Source organism: Ictidomys tridecemlineatus, chromosome 13, assembly GCF_052094955.1.
Source record: "Ictidomys tridecemlineatus isolate mIctTri1 chromosome 13, mIctTri1.hap1, whole genome shotgun sequence".
Taxonomy (NCBI): Eukaryota; Metazoa; Chordata; class Mammalia; order Rodentia; family Sciuridae; genus Ictidomys; species Ictidomys tridecemlineatus.
In genome coordinates, this window is record NC_135489.1 from 36,489,064 (window position 1) to 36,504,308 (window position 15,245).

The 15,245-nt window shown below is 37.3% G+C and overlaps 1 protein-coding gene across 5 annotated transcripts in view; it reads right to left on the minus strand.

The window, feature by feature from the left end:
• Dtna (dystrobrevin alpha) overlaps positions 1-15,245 on the minus strand; it is a 348,780-nt gene that overhangs the window by 304,206 nt on the left and 29,329 nt on the right. The window contains exon 2 of one of the 5 annotated variants that reach the window (XM_078030189.1): positions 9,202-9,273. The exons of the other annotated variants lie outside the window; for them this stretch is intronic. The gene's annotated coding sequence lies outside the window, so the exon portion shown is untranslated. The remainder of the gene's footprint in view (positions 1-9,201; positions 9,274-15,245) is intronic. 5 annotated transcript variants of the gene reach the window in all.

Genomic DNA, 15,245 nt, shown 5'->3' on the forward strand with positions numbered 1-15,245 from the left:
TGACTTAATGCATTAAATTATGAAATTTTAGCACCTCAATTTGATAAATGTAGTAAAATAAGAAAGAATGGCAATAGCACAAAACACAGAGGATAGGTCTGCAGTAAAATTAATAAATGGAACTGAAATTCCAGGTTACTTCATAAAAGGATGGTGTAGAAAATGAAGGGGAAAAGTGTGTTAAACTTTTAGAAGGAGCAAGAGAGAAAGGCAGATTAACTCTATAGTTTGTTGAAAGAGTTTAAACTTAAAAACTGTGTGTTCCAAATATATGAATAACTATTATAAGATTGTAAGTAGCATTTGTAACTTCATAATCATGAGAGAGATAAAGCAGAATAAAGATAGGTTGTTCAGTTTATATTTATTTCATTTTAGTTTTGAGACATGATTGCCCAGGCTGACTTAAAACTCCTAGGCTCAAGTAATACCTCTAACTCAGCCTTCCAGAATAGCTGGGGCCAGAGGCATGTACCTGGCTCAAATTGGTCCACTTAAAGAATGACAAGAAAGAGGCAAAAAGAAGTAACAAGAATCATAAACCAAAAAAAAAAATGTGAGAAATAAATCAAACTTATCAACAGTCATGATAAAAATATATAAATAAACAATTTGAATTTCTCACACTGGATAAGTAGCTCTATACATTTAGCAAGATCTGTGCTCACCAGAACAGCAAATACAGAGAATATACAAAGGTATGCCAGAAAAATACTAACAAAAACAAAGCACATTTGTTCACCTAAATATCATATTTTTCGGGTGAATTCTCAGGTGTCAACTCAGACATACTGAAACAGACACTGTGGGGTTGGGCCTCAGCAATCCTGTTATAATAACCTCTCTAGGTGTGTGTGATATTTGATCAAGTTTGAATACTGCTTTATGTAGACCCTGAACCCCAAATTCTACTGCTAGGAGATGAGATGGATTAGAACAGAGATCACATAGTCACGGAAAATTTATTAAAAATGGAAAATGATCCTACACCCTAATAAAATACTGCAAACTTTCATCAAATCTTTAAATAGCCAAGGGAGAGTGAGTTCTGACCCCTCTAATTTCAACACAGTCTGGTTGCTCTTTTAAGTGACTGGCACAGGGACCTCATTACTACAAAACTGTAGTTGAAAACACAGGCATAACATCAGATACAAATCCCAGCTCTAGTCATATGAGCTTGGGTGATGTATCATTGTACCTTAGTTTTCTCACCTGTAAAAGGGGATTGTTGTGAAGATGAAATGATTCACTATAGTGCTAGTGAGTAGTGTCTGAAACACTGCAACAACAGCAAAAAACAGTATATACAGGATATATGATTAATGCTGAAGGTACGTACCTGCAGAAACATCTACTTTATTCTTCCAGTAAGACAATTTGTTCCTTTTTCTACAAAATTTTTAACTTGACTCAACCATTTTAAATATCTTTCTCAATTCTATATCACCATATATTTTCTTTTTCACATTCTGTTTTCTTTATTAAACAAAAGTACATAAAGTTTATCCAAGCAATTGTAACTTGAATATTTTTGTTGTTTTTTTCTTACTTTTGTATTAATAAGGCACATTTATAAAGGTCCAAAGATATATATCTTCCCTTCCTTCTTTACTTTAACCAACAAGTACTTCTGATCTTCTAATATGTAGGATGGATACTACAACTCAAAAGATAGACCAAATACCTGTCTGCTTAGATGGTTCAAAGCAAACTAACACCAGTACATAAGTAAAATAAATATTGAGCTCAGTAGCATGAAAACTACTTTAAACCAAATAAAACTTTTGCTCTGATCTGAAAAAAACAATGAATGTTTTCATCCAGTTCAGTGGTTTTCAGAGCAGGCCATACTTGTCTTACCATGTGGAATGCAGAGTTCAAGGATATTTTTGATTTCATAATAAGAATTTCCCCTAGTCTTGAAAAATATCTAAATGTCTGTTGGGACATTCATATTAGTGAAATGCCTGTTTACCATTTTCTGAGACTATGACCCAAATATAAAGTAGTTTTCCCTACAAAATTTGAACATGCACTGAAATTTTCAGGACTGCAGTTCATGAGATTTGCACTTGTGATGGAAATTTACTGAGTCTTGTTCACCATTCTGAAAAATTGTACCACCAACCACAAAGTCACTGGAGCTATCTGAGTAATCAGTACAATACATCTGTATTAACACACATACCACAATCTGTTCTTGTTACTGTCACACCCATGATGAGTCCATGACCAGGTGTAGGCATCTTAATATTTTATCATTTTTTATGTAGGGAGGTCTGGATGCTTCTATATGGAAATATAAATTATTTTCTTCTATTATATTTTCATTTATATTTCACTTGGAAGTTATGTTGATATTTCTTTTAATTCAGCGTAAATAGGTAAACTTTACACTTCAGAACAGCATAGGACATGACAAAATATTGTTTTAAAGAGAGATTTTGGATTTTGATAGGCATAAAAGTCACTAAGTTACTCAAATCAGAGGCCTGAAAGACGTCACTTAGTAAAAATTTAACTGGAAAGATGAGGGAAAGTGGTTCAGTAAGGTTAGTTTTATGCTGGTCTCCAGTAAAACCAAAAATGAGTAATCGAAAGTTTGGGAACAAAATTCAGTGACCAAATGCAACCTCTTCATTGAACATATGAAGAAACTGAGGACCACATGATATAACAAATACCAATTGCTTGTTTGAGTCTGGATGTGAATCACACTTCAAAACCAGTGACGTTCTGTGGGTAATCTTTTTAGAACACCATGATCACCTCAGTAATTGAGAAAGGGATTCAGAGTAGGTAGAATGGAGAAAATCAAAAGGGACAGGATAAGGAACTAATTTAGAAGCTGGGGGGGGGGTCCTTTGGTGATTCATTTAGTAACTTGTGATATTTCATTCTCAGTCCTTAAGGCTAAAAATGAATCCTGGAAACATTGACCTACACAACTATGCAAAATATTTTTGTGTAACTGATACAACCACTATAATTATTTTTACTTTTCCCTTTTAATTGTAGAGAGCTTTGACTTGGTACAATGATCAAGTCAATCACGTCCAAGTGTCCTTCCCCTTACAACTTTTGCATTTTGGAGGGCATGCTTCAGGAAGGGGGATTTCAGACGTCTTCCAATAAGGGTTGCTTCGGACTGAGATTTGCTTTCAAATTTAAACATTTATCAGCAACAAATGTTTTAATATTAGATATGATACGAAAAGTTGACCTTCGTTGTAATCTAAAGCATGCAATAATTAAAGATTCTCAAGATATATTTCATTATCTATCCACAATAGATAATGAATAAAGTCCTATCATTTTTCCCATCTTCCAAAGTCTTATAACTTATTTCACTAACAAATGTATCCTGCATTCCTGCATGATGATTACATGCAAACCCTTGTCTTAGAATGTGTGGTTCTGATCGTGGCTCTAGCTTGGTGGAGGTATGAATTTGGGTCAAGTATAGGTCCTTTGCTGGTCTTTATTTCTTCATCATAAAAGAGGGGGTAATCATAATATTAAATTTATTAGATTATTTAAGATCAAATGAGCTCATGCATGTATAAAGCACTTAGAAAAGCACCTGGCATATGTTATAGGTAAAGAACAATTATTTTGTTGGTTAAATTCTATTGCTCAGAGTAGCCTTGACATGATAACCACAGATTCACCACATCCAAATAGTTCATCATCCCTTCTGCCATGAGTCTCCCCAAAATCTTCCCCTCTTATTCTTTTCTTTAGCTAGCTCCCAGTGACAGTTATTCATATTGCTTAAAAACAAAAACAAAACAAAAACAAAAATTCCAAGTCAATTTATTTCCTATTGCACATGAATGAATTCCAAATTGAGGAGTTGCAATCAGCTATTCAAACTCTCCACAAAGTGGCCCAAATGGAGCCCAAAGCAGCTTTCCACCCTCTATATGGGCTCCATTTGTATTTTCGGCAAAGGATGCCAAGCCTCCAATTGCACTTTCTTGGTTCATTTTCTTCCCTGGGTCTCCTTGCCTTTATCACTTTTCAAGGAACAGCTTCATGCTCCCACCTCATCACAAACCCTGCTTAAAGGCTCTGTCAGAATCAGTGCCATTTGTGTTGTGTCCCCCATGAAGTCCTCCCAGGGAGCACTGACTCCAGCAAGCCCTGATTCTGAGGAGGATCTCACTTTCCCATTGCACTGGCTACCACCAGGAGGCCAGTGCCAGACCTCATGATCTTTGCATCCCCCTCGGGGCTTTGACAATAGGGCACCTAGGAAGTGCTCGGTAAATGCTGTCTGAGCTAAATTAAATTAAACGGTTGAGAAAGCATGTTCATTCTTCGTGGTCCTTGTGCACTTCCCTGAAAGGCCCTCTAGTCAAAGGATTTAACCTTTGGGCTGAAGATATTCATGCTCTTTTTCTCAACTCTAAGGGATAGGATTATTTAAAGAAGAAGAAGAAGAAAAAAATCCCTTCCATTTGATTATTTAAAAATTGTGGAAAACAAAGAAATATATTCTTTGTTTCAGGGGTTTTCAGGTATTTTTTTTTTAGATTCTTGAAACCCCAAATCAGAAATGGTTTAAAATTCTTACCCAACTAATCAGAAAACAATGAATGAACTTAAGATTACTTCAGAAACCTGGACTGAAGATAAGCAAGGTATTCGTATCGGGCTTGTACTTTCTGTCTACAGTGACTTAATTATTAAATAGTTTGTGTTCATATTGTGCCAAGTTGAATAATTTATGTAGAATGAATGTAAATCCGTTCAATTAATGAAGTGATGGTACAAAGAAAAAAAAAAAGAGTTTAAAGTTAGTTGTAAATCCCATAACAGATGTTCACAGGAAAGATAGAGTTAAGAAAATTTCATCCTCATTTACTTAGAGCATAAGGTAGTTTAAACCTTTCAAAGGAAAATTTAGCTTTTTTTTTTTTTTATCAGGTTTTCAAAATGCCAGCTCAGCCGGAAGTCCTAACAGAGCAGTGAATACTTCTGTGAGAAAAAGAAGGAAGCAGTATCTAATTTAAAATCACAGAGCAGCCAGGGACAGGGAGACCAGAATCCGCATCTCCTGAACCTTGGTTCTCTGCATACCTCACTAGTGTTAGGTTGTGAGGCCTCCAGCCCAACTTCATGCCTCATACCCAGGGTCACATGCAGAGTTTATAAGCAGAGGGAAAAGATTTCCAACGAAACTTATGCTTCTCATGTGCCTCCTGCATGTTAATTCCCTCTTCCCATTCATGCTAATCTCTAGTCCAGTGACTGTGTAATCACCTCTCCCTCACCAAAGTGGCCTTCCAGAAAAACTGAAGCCCTCATTTCCAGTTCCTGTATGACTGCAAAGGAATATCCTCTTTGACACAGGAAACATGCTGTAGATTGTGATCTGGGAGTGGAGGCGGAGGAAGAAAGGGGTAGGAGAAGAAAGGACATGGCATATTAGGAGAAGGGATTCCCTGCTAATTCTTTGGTAACACCAGTAAAATTAGAATAAAAACAGTTAGCTCCTTTAAAGTATTATGAGTTAAATGGCATAACATATGCAAAAGTGCTTAACCTAGATCTTGGCACTTACTAAGTTCTGGAAATTTAGCCATTATTTTTAGTAGTAATATAGAATTATTCATTTTGCTTTTCCACATTTAATATAAAAGAAAAGAGAAATGAGGGGTGGGTGGGGATGGAGATAAGGTAACTGGAAAAAAAAGAGAACAGTATCTGCGAGAATGGACTAGAAGTGATATCAGAGACTGATTTCTGAGTGTCAAATGCTTCACAATTTCATGGTCTCAGAATGACTTCGTTTTTCATGTAGGAGAAAGAAAAAAATAACTGAATTAAATGTCAGAGAGGTCTACAATGATGTACAGAGAGGAGCAAAAGGATCATTTGAAAGACAACATTTTTATTAAAGTGTCCCCATTCATTAAAGTCCCCAATTAGGATAAATTATCCTTGATGGAGATGTTCACGCTGAGAGTACGCCTTCACTGACCACTGTGGGAGTCTCTGTGCCCTGAAGGAGGGGGGTTGTCAGACCAGCTCGCTCTCCTCAGCCAGCAGCAGGAATACAAACTGTCCCCACGAAGGATAAAGTGGCCTAGAGAGGTCTATGCAGCTCCTGCCTCCATTTATACTCTCATAAAGTGAAGGGAGGAGCAAGGAAAACCCTCATAATCATATTTATTAAGATCATTATATGATTCAGTGTCTCTTAATAGCTTCCAAAACTTGAGCTGAGAAACTGAAGTTCTTTCTGAAGCACAATCCCCCATTTGACTTTTCTAACTATCTTTAGCTCTGTTCCGGGTTAAACCAGATTCTCAAAAAATTATGAAAATGCATTGAATCATATGGGTGACATATATGTTTTATTAGAGAGTAATTTTAGCTGAGTGCAGTAGTAAATGCCTGTAATCCCAGCAGCTCGAAAGGCTGAGGCAGGAGGATCACAAGTTCAAAGCCAGCCTCGGCAAAAGCAAGGCCCTCAGCAACTCAGTGATGCCCTGTTTCTAAATAAAAGACAAAATAGGGCTGGGGATGTGGATCAGTGGTAGAGTGCCCCAGTTCAATCCCTGGTACCTGCCCATCCCCCCAAAAAAGCGGTAAAGGGTAATTTGGCCCTGTACCAATTAGCATACATTAAAACAGGCCAAGAAAAAAATCTGTAAAATATGTAACTGTATGAAAACAGTTGAAGATCTTGTTCATTGCAGCACACAATGACTACTTTGTGTCAATCCACGGGGAGAATGTTTCCATCATTTCCTAGTCAGTAGTCCTTGACTTCTGCTAAGCAACTGACTGTTATCCTCTTATGGACTGTATAATGCCTCACTTGTACCCTTTGCACGGGATTGTAAAAAATTTCAGCCAAATCTTTGTCTTATTTCTAATACATTTCATATATATATATATATATATATATATATATATATATATATATATATATATATATATTTATAATTTAGATATGGTGTTCTCTCAAAAGCTCATTTATGAGATAATGCAAGGAAGTTTAGGGATAAAATGATTGCATTAAGAGAGCTTTAACCTAATCAGTGCAATAATCCTCTGATAGGGATTAACTGAGTGGTAACTGTAGGCAGGCAGGGTGCAGTGGAAAGTGGGTGTGTCACTGAGGGCACGTTTTGGGGGTTTATATTTTTTTCTGTGGTAAAGGGAGCTCTGTGTGTGTGTGTGTGTGTGTGTGTGTGTGTGTGTGTGTGTGTGTGTGTGTGTCTCCATCTCTCTCTCTCCTTTCTGGTGTGATATTCTAAGCCAATTTCCTCTACTACACTGCTCTTCCATGATTTCCTGCCTTAACTTGGGTCCTGAGGAACATGGTCAGCCATCTATGGATTTAGATCCCTGAAATCACGGGCACAAAATACACTTTCCTCCTCTAAAATTGTTCCTATCAGGTCTTTTGATCACAGTATCAAAAAAAGTAAACTAACACACACACACACAAATGAAAATGTAAATATATATATGAAACTTTCAGGCATAATATTATGTTCATTTAACTTTAGTTTACTTTTCCACCATTATATTCTCCCCGCCTTATATTACTCATAAACATTTATTTTGATTTTCCATGTTATATGCCAACTTGAATCATCTGTTACACTACAATGAATGGATAGTCCTTCTGATGATAAAGAAGTTATACAATACTATTTCACAGGATAAAGAACAGAGGGCATATCAAGTCTATATAAATATAATAGAATACAAAAAATCATGAGAATTCTAGAAGTAGGCAGTTACCAGTGTGGGTTCAGTTGTCTAATATGTTATATTTGGTGTCACTCAGATCTTTGAGGTATTTTCCTCATGTTGTCATGATGGCTGCTGCAGCTCCATTAGTTCTATTGTTGATCAAAGGAGGATGAAGGGAATGGGAACACCAGCAAGGTCAGTGGACATCCAACTACATCTCAGGGGCTAACCCTGGGTCAAACTGCTATCCATACTTAGAAGGCAGACTGGCAGGGTCAATGTCCAGCATTTACAAACTACAGAGCAGAAGGCTGGGATTGGGACTTGGGTGTGCAATTAATGCCACGGGCATCAACCATGAAAACACTTTCAACTTTCAGTTATATTCTTTCTCCATATTCTAACTTTTCATAGAAAACATAGGCTCCTGTCCAAAATCAAAGCACTTATACAATTAGAGGATTGGTCAAGGAAAGACATTATTTTACTAGACAACTTAGTGGACCCTACACCCCAGGCCACTAATCTCCTTATGAAACATGGCACCTGGGCCTCGGTTCTGGGTAGTGCTCTTCTTTTAGAAAACATTTCAACCTGAAATGTTCTACATTTACAGTTATTCAAAGTGCAAATCCTCATTTACTTAGTATTACTCAGGTCAGAGCAAATACATGAATATATTTATGTTATCAAAGGTGACTAATAGGACACTATCTCCATGGCTTTTGTTTTTAACTACAATTGCCATATATTCTCTGCAGTGGCCACACCCTTTGGCATGATCTGATTTGAACGACCTCGACTATCTGCTTGGAGAAGATGCTACCTGCCAGAGTGGCAATGCTGAATTTTTTAAACACTATTTTAAATGTATATGTTTATTTATTTAGTTGAACAAACTCCAAGTTATGAACTTAATACCCTCCTTCAGTTCAAGTAGCTTTGGCACTCAATTCTAATATTTTTGGCAGAAGTTCTCCGAGTTCAGTCAATTGTCTAATTTCAAGGTCTTGCACAATGCAGAATAATCATACAGAAAATTCAAGTTTCAAGGGCATGTTTTCATAGCAACCATGTATTAGGAACAGATGGGTTTTTTAGACAGAAGCATGAAGATTCTAACTCATTAAAATAGGAAATAAAAAATAGAATGAAATTATAAATCAACCACAGTGGCAGGTATATTAATATTCCTGTATACTACTCCAAGAAAAGAAAACGCTCATGCTATAATCTTACGGTAAAGTCTGAGCATAAAAACCCTTTTCAGTGGAAAATAGAGATTTAAATAACTTCACAGTAAGAAGGAATTCACAGAGAATTTCCGCAAATAGGTGACTTTGTTGAACTTGATATAGGTTCAAGTAAAGTTTAAAATTCTGTTTAAACTGCAGTATTTGGACTCACTTACCATGGCTTAGTGGTATAAGTAACAGTTTAATAACTGAAAATTGGGTGTTTTTTCACCCTCGGTCTTACCAATGATTTTCTCTGACCTTGGACTAGATACTTGACTCTATGGAATTGCTTCTCCAGGCGTTCATATTAGTTCTATAAAATAAAAATAAATTTTAAAAAATGGTAGATCAAATATACTAGTAATAAACCTGGAGAAGTTAAGCAAGTAACAATGTATCTTCACTGATATCTCAACAGACTTTGGAACTTGATTTATTCTGCTGCTTAAATGATTTCACCTTCTTTCTAAGAAGCACAAGTCCTTGAATAAAAACAAAATGAAACATTGTCTTGTTTTGCTGAGGCTCCTGCCTATATCTAGAATGTCTACTATTAAAATGCCATTCTTTATTAGCTTTTGGCAGCATCTGGTGAGCCACTAAAAATACTCCTTTGTATGGAACTAAAGGAAGATAACAAGTCCATTTCTTGATGAGCTGACAATTCTGTCTGGGTTTGTGGGAGGTGGAACTTGAGAATAAAAGGGTCTGAGTAAATGAACTCTTGTGTCCCTATCTTATCTGGCTTATTGCTGTACTACTTTATCAGAAAGATCTTACTAGGTCCAAATGGCCCCCTACGCCATTCTATACATGCATATATCTGTGTTTTTGCACACAAGGTGAAGGACATTTAAGACATTACAGAAAGGACAGTGTAAAGAGAAGAGAGTGAGAGAAAAAATAATTATAGCCAAATGCTCAAAATATAGCAAGCCTGAGAAAAACAACATGAAAAACAAGCAGAGCCTTTCACAAGTATCTGCCTGAGATTTCACTGTCTTTTCCTTCTTAGCAGAACTAATAAATAGTCCCAGGACTGAAAATTCTTCCCTGTGCCTCTCACAGATGAAAACCAAATACACTTGTGAAATGATAGATCCACAAAAGAAAACAGTCTCCATAGAAATGACTTCTCTCAGTGAGACAACATCAAATTCAAACAGCATCTTTTGAATTTCGAAGATGGTCAGAGATTAAAAATTGTCTATTCTTAATTAAGTAGAAGGATCAAAGTTTGATTCTGGAGAGAGACTCATATATTGTTTGCAATAGGATTGACTCAAAACTATTAAAATTAGTATAAAACTATAAAAAATATAGTTCTAATCATATTCTTATGATTAGAATTAGTGTTTTTGTGATGTAAATATAGGGGTACTGCAGTTTTCTGTTGTTGATTAATTTTAGCAGTAGCCATTCATACTTAGCATAAGGTATGCCAGGCACTGTTCTCAGTATCTCACATTCAGTCTTGGTCTGCTCATTACAGCTCTTGATAAAGCTACCATTATTAACCTCATTTTCAGAGATGCAAATTTTTAATCAATTAATCTTATCCTAAAGAGTGTAAGGACAGGAAGAAGACAAAAGTTATCAAATCACAGCATTTCTTTTTAAATCTCCCACTTCTTTTATGTAAAATACAGTGTTATAAAATTTTGCTTATGTTTAAAAACTCTAGTAAACAATGAACCTTTCTTTTCTTTTCTTTTTTTTGGTCATGAGTCACCAAACATTTCTGTCTACTAGCAGCAAACATTCAGTTACAGAGCATGGCTCAGTGTTCCAGAGGGGAGTGCTGAGTTCAAGGACATGTCTACCCTTACAATGACATTGACCTTGAGTAACCTGCAAGAAAGAGGCCTGGGTCAGGCAACAGAGGACATGAGTCCAGCTTCAGAGTGTGATGAGGAAAAGACACTAACTTATTTACAGGGAGGGTAAATATATACATGAGAAAATAGACACATGGAAAATGTAAAATCCTTGGAAGGCACCTTGGCCAGTCAATCTATTTCCTTTTTTTGTTTTCATTATGTCCAATAGAATTCCATAGACATTATTATAGATTACATTCCCTTTGGATTCCTGTAAAACCTATTGGCTCTTTCTAGATAAATAAGCCTGTGTCAAGGATGATTCATTTCTACTTCTCCCACTCAGAGTCAGAGGAATGGCTTTATTGGAACAGTGGACCTGCCTATGCTGAAACAGTATGACTGCAGCCTGTGCTCTCCTTTAGCAAAAGATGTGAGGAACAAAGGAGAACCTGTATCTTCACTATGCTGTTTCAAAACCTAGGAACCAAAGATTTCAACAGTCCTCCAAATGAGGACGAATCCTATTTGGGATAGTGTAAAATAGATTCTGATGAACTCTGGCAATCAGACAGGAGGAATTGAAAAAGCAAGAGAGGACAAAAGACAGAATAAAACCTGGGGGAAAAAATTAAAAGCAAGAAGTGGCTTGAAAGATGGAAGAGTGCAGAAAAAGGAATGGGAACAGAAAACTACAGCTTGTATTTTCCCACCGTCTAGGGAGACCAAGAAACAAATGCTACAGATCAGCCTGAACCACTGGACACCCTGACGCCCTGGAGAGTGAAGTCGTTCATCATTCAGTTCCTGCTTCTTCTTCTTCTTCTGGAAGTCAGACAGACTCTGCAGGGTCCAGCAGCAAAGAATTTCATCTCAGCACCCATAAGGAGGGTTGCTTCCAAGTGTACTATAGAGCTGACACCGAATCTGATTCTTTTCAAAAATTTGCCACTTTGGGCATGTTTTTAATTTAATGGTCCTATTTTTTTTTTATGAGTTAAGTAGTTTGTGGGTTTTAGAAATTGAATTTTCACCCAATCCATACTGCAGCTCATCTTTTATGGACAGTTCTACTATGCCCCAAACTCACTTGTCCTTGGGTACCAGGCTCTGCACACACGATTAAATTTAGTCCTCTTTCAGACACAGATGACCACACTGTTGCAGCTTCCTGAAATATGTTTCTTTTAGATTCTGAGAACTGTATAAACCTTCTTTAAAATAAAAATTCTCTGTGTCTCTGCAAAGTTTTAAAAAACTATGATTTTTCTGCAACCCACTGACAACAGAAAAGACACACTATCGTTGCATACCAGAGCACCAGCCACCAGACAAAATAACTGCACTGGGTCCAAATCCAGTAACAGATATCAATTCCTTGGAAAACAGTTTGTAATTTAACTTACTGTTATCTCTTCAAACAGGCTATTTCTAATAGGAGACAGAGGATATTATACCAAGCTTCAGGAGGAGAGTAGCTTCCTGGGTTTCCTTAAATGAGCTCACTATCAAAAGATTTTTGATGGGTTCTCAAGAATGGGAAATTGCATTACCAGTCTCATGTCTGAAAGCAGAAGTCTGTATGCTTTCAGGGTAAATGGAAACAATGATTATTGCATGTTGTTTGCAGTGTGCCAAAATAAGAACATAATATTTCCAGTTGGAAAAAAAATACATACATAGGTAGGTAAAGTAGTAATAAATGAAAATGTATTGTTCTCTCAAGGATATTTTCATACAGAGGGTCCCCAGAGCACAGTGATTTACGATAGCGTTCTACTTAGTGCTGCTATTTTGCATGAAGGTCACCATTTGTGTTGGTAAAAACCCAAATAAACAAACAAAACACCATATGGCTAAACATACAGTTCTTTAGAGCAGTGATATTGTTTTAATATCTCTAAGAGGAACTGATGGAGAATATAGTAAATCAAAGATCAGCCACAACCACCCTCATGATTATTCAAAAAATTAACACACGTGAGGCAGTGCAGTGACTCTCTAAAAGCCCTGGAGGATCCAACAAGTGTTAAAACACAAGTAGAAGTCAATCAGCAACCTCAAAAGCTGATTTTACAGTCTCTTTCTAAGATATCCAAAACACTAAGAGATCTCCTTAGATATCATTGCCAGATTCAATTGATAAAACCAATAGATTTTAAAAGACCATGGTTGTTTCAAAGCCATCACTAGATAATTTCTCACTATAGTCTGCAAACTGAAGTTAACCTGATAAATGACAAATGATCCTAAAGTATGAGCTGGGTTATTTTACTTGCATGGTCCTTAGTCTCCTCAGTTGCAAAGTGAGACTCAGGTCTGTGTCTTTCCTATTCCCAAGGTGATGGTGAAATTCCAAGGAGGTAACAGGTGGAAACCCAGTGAGAAGTGAAAGGGGCTACACAATGTGAGGAAATATTACAATGTATCTATGAAGTTGATGTAGGGCCTGTAAGAAATTTTCTTTTCAAATTTAGATGGATACAATGCTGATACATAGGTCACTTACATATCTTTTAGTTATAATTATTCCTTTTTCAAGTTCTCAACTTGGACAAATGGAACACTGTACAGATTTAAGTACTCACATACATACACAAACACACATATTTTGTTGTTGTTATTGTAAGCAGGGATTGAACCCAGGGGTGCTTAAACACTGAGCCAGATCTCCAGTCCTTTTGTTAATTTTTTATTTTGAAACTGAGTGTTACTAAGTTGCTTAGGGCCTTGCTAAGTTGATGAGGCTGGCTTTGAACTCATGATCCTCCTCCCTCAGCCTCCCGAGCTGCTGGGATTATAGGCCTGTGCCACTGTGTCCAGCTCAGGTAATATTAAAGCAGAGTTTTAATGTACAAGGATTTTTTTTTTTTTTTGCTAGTCTACAAGCTGAGTCCTCTCTCCACAGTGTCACCTTCTGAAGTTAGCAAGAAAAGAAATTTTGTTCTTGTTCTCTTAAAAAAGAAAAAGTTTTAGAAAAAGAATAGTATTTTCAAATAATGAATATGTTAATTAAAAAAATTCATTGTCTGCAGTGATTTTCCTTCATCTCTAGAGCTGCCTTGTGAGTCTGCAAGGGAAAGAGGGATACAGCAGCCCCTTCAGTGGGGAGTGATTTGGGATTGAAGAGGGTTTTGCAAGAAGTCACTTCACAAGCTTTCCTCCATGAGACCAATGCTTCTCTTGAATACTTTGCTTGAATGTTTTAATTAAGGGCTGATGCTCCTCTTTTCTGACTCTCAGTTTATAAGCCCAGGCTTTCTATTCAAGAATTTGTCTCCTGTAAATGAAAGACACAAATGATAAATATGCACGTGTCCGGAACGGACATGCGTGCTCTGCTGCCTGCCCCTGCTGGGCCCATCTGCTCTGATGGCAAGGTGCCCACTAGGCAAGCTGGCCCATTTCACTTCCGCAGAGCTGCCAGCTTTCCAAGGGTCTGTGAGTGGGTACACTGTGGTGAGAGCTAGCTTTCCGCAAGAAGCCCTTCCACCACCCTGCATATGGGTCTGTTTGCACTTGACCACACTTGCTGGCTCTCATGGGTCATAAAACAAATGCTCCTTAGTGTGCGTAAGAAGAGGGCAGGCAGTGCTAGTATTTCAGGCATCAAGGAACATAGAACACATGTAGAACTTCCTGTAGGAAATGGCTCAGAGTGGAGGAGGAGGTGGCGGCTGAAAGGGAGAGGAAAATGATCCATGTATCTATTATTAGTAGGAGAAGCAAGAATATTAGCCTGAAGGTCCCAGTGTGAGCATTTTATTGTCCTGCATAAAAGTCCATTTCTCTCTCTCCTATGGTTCTAGAAATATCTGGGATAGGCAGCCAGTATACTGACGACCCCACATAGCATGCCCTCTTCAAACTGAATCCAAAAGCACCAGAGAAAAAGAGGCAGAATGCAAAGCTTGGAGACTTGAGAATAGAGGGGTAATAGTGAGGTAAAAAGGACCAACTGTTCTAGGAATGGCTCTGTTCTTTCTAAATATTAAAGTGCAAAAAAACAAAAAGCAAACAATATCATGAATACAACGAATGACAGAGTTCAAGACATGTCATCTAAATATACACAAATTTCATGTAAGTCCAAGGGGTGAGAATGGAAGGCACTGCCACAGGAAAATCCAGAAAGGTGACAACTACTATACTTACATATTCATTTATTCAACATATACTGAATGAGCAACTGATTATGTGCCAGTGCTAGGGATAAACAGGTGAACAGACACAGACAAAACCCCTGCCCTCATGGAGCTTCCTTTCCAGGAAGTGGGGTGAGAGAGCAAACAGCCAAATCCATTTATGCCATGATGTCAGGGAGTAATAAAGACTTATGAGGAAAAGCAAAGGAGTAAGACGGCAAAGTGACAGAGGTGCCATTTTAGATAGAATGGACAGGGACCCTAGGTCTCACCAAGGATGAGATGTGAACAGAGATCCGTGTGATGGCAAAGAGTGAGCC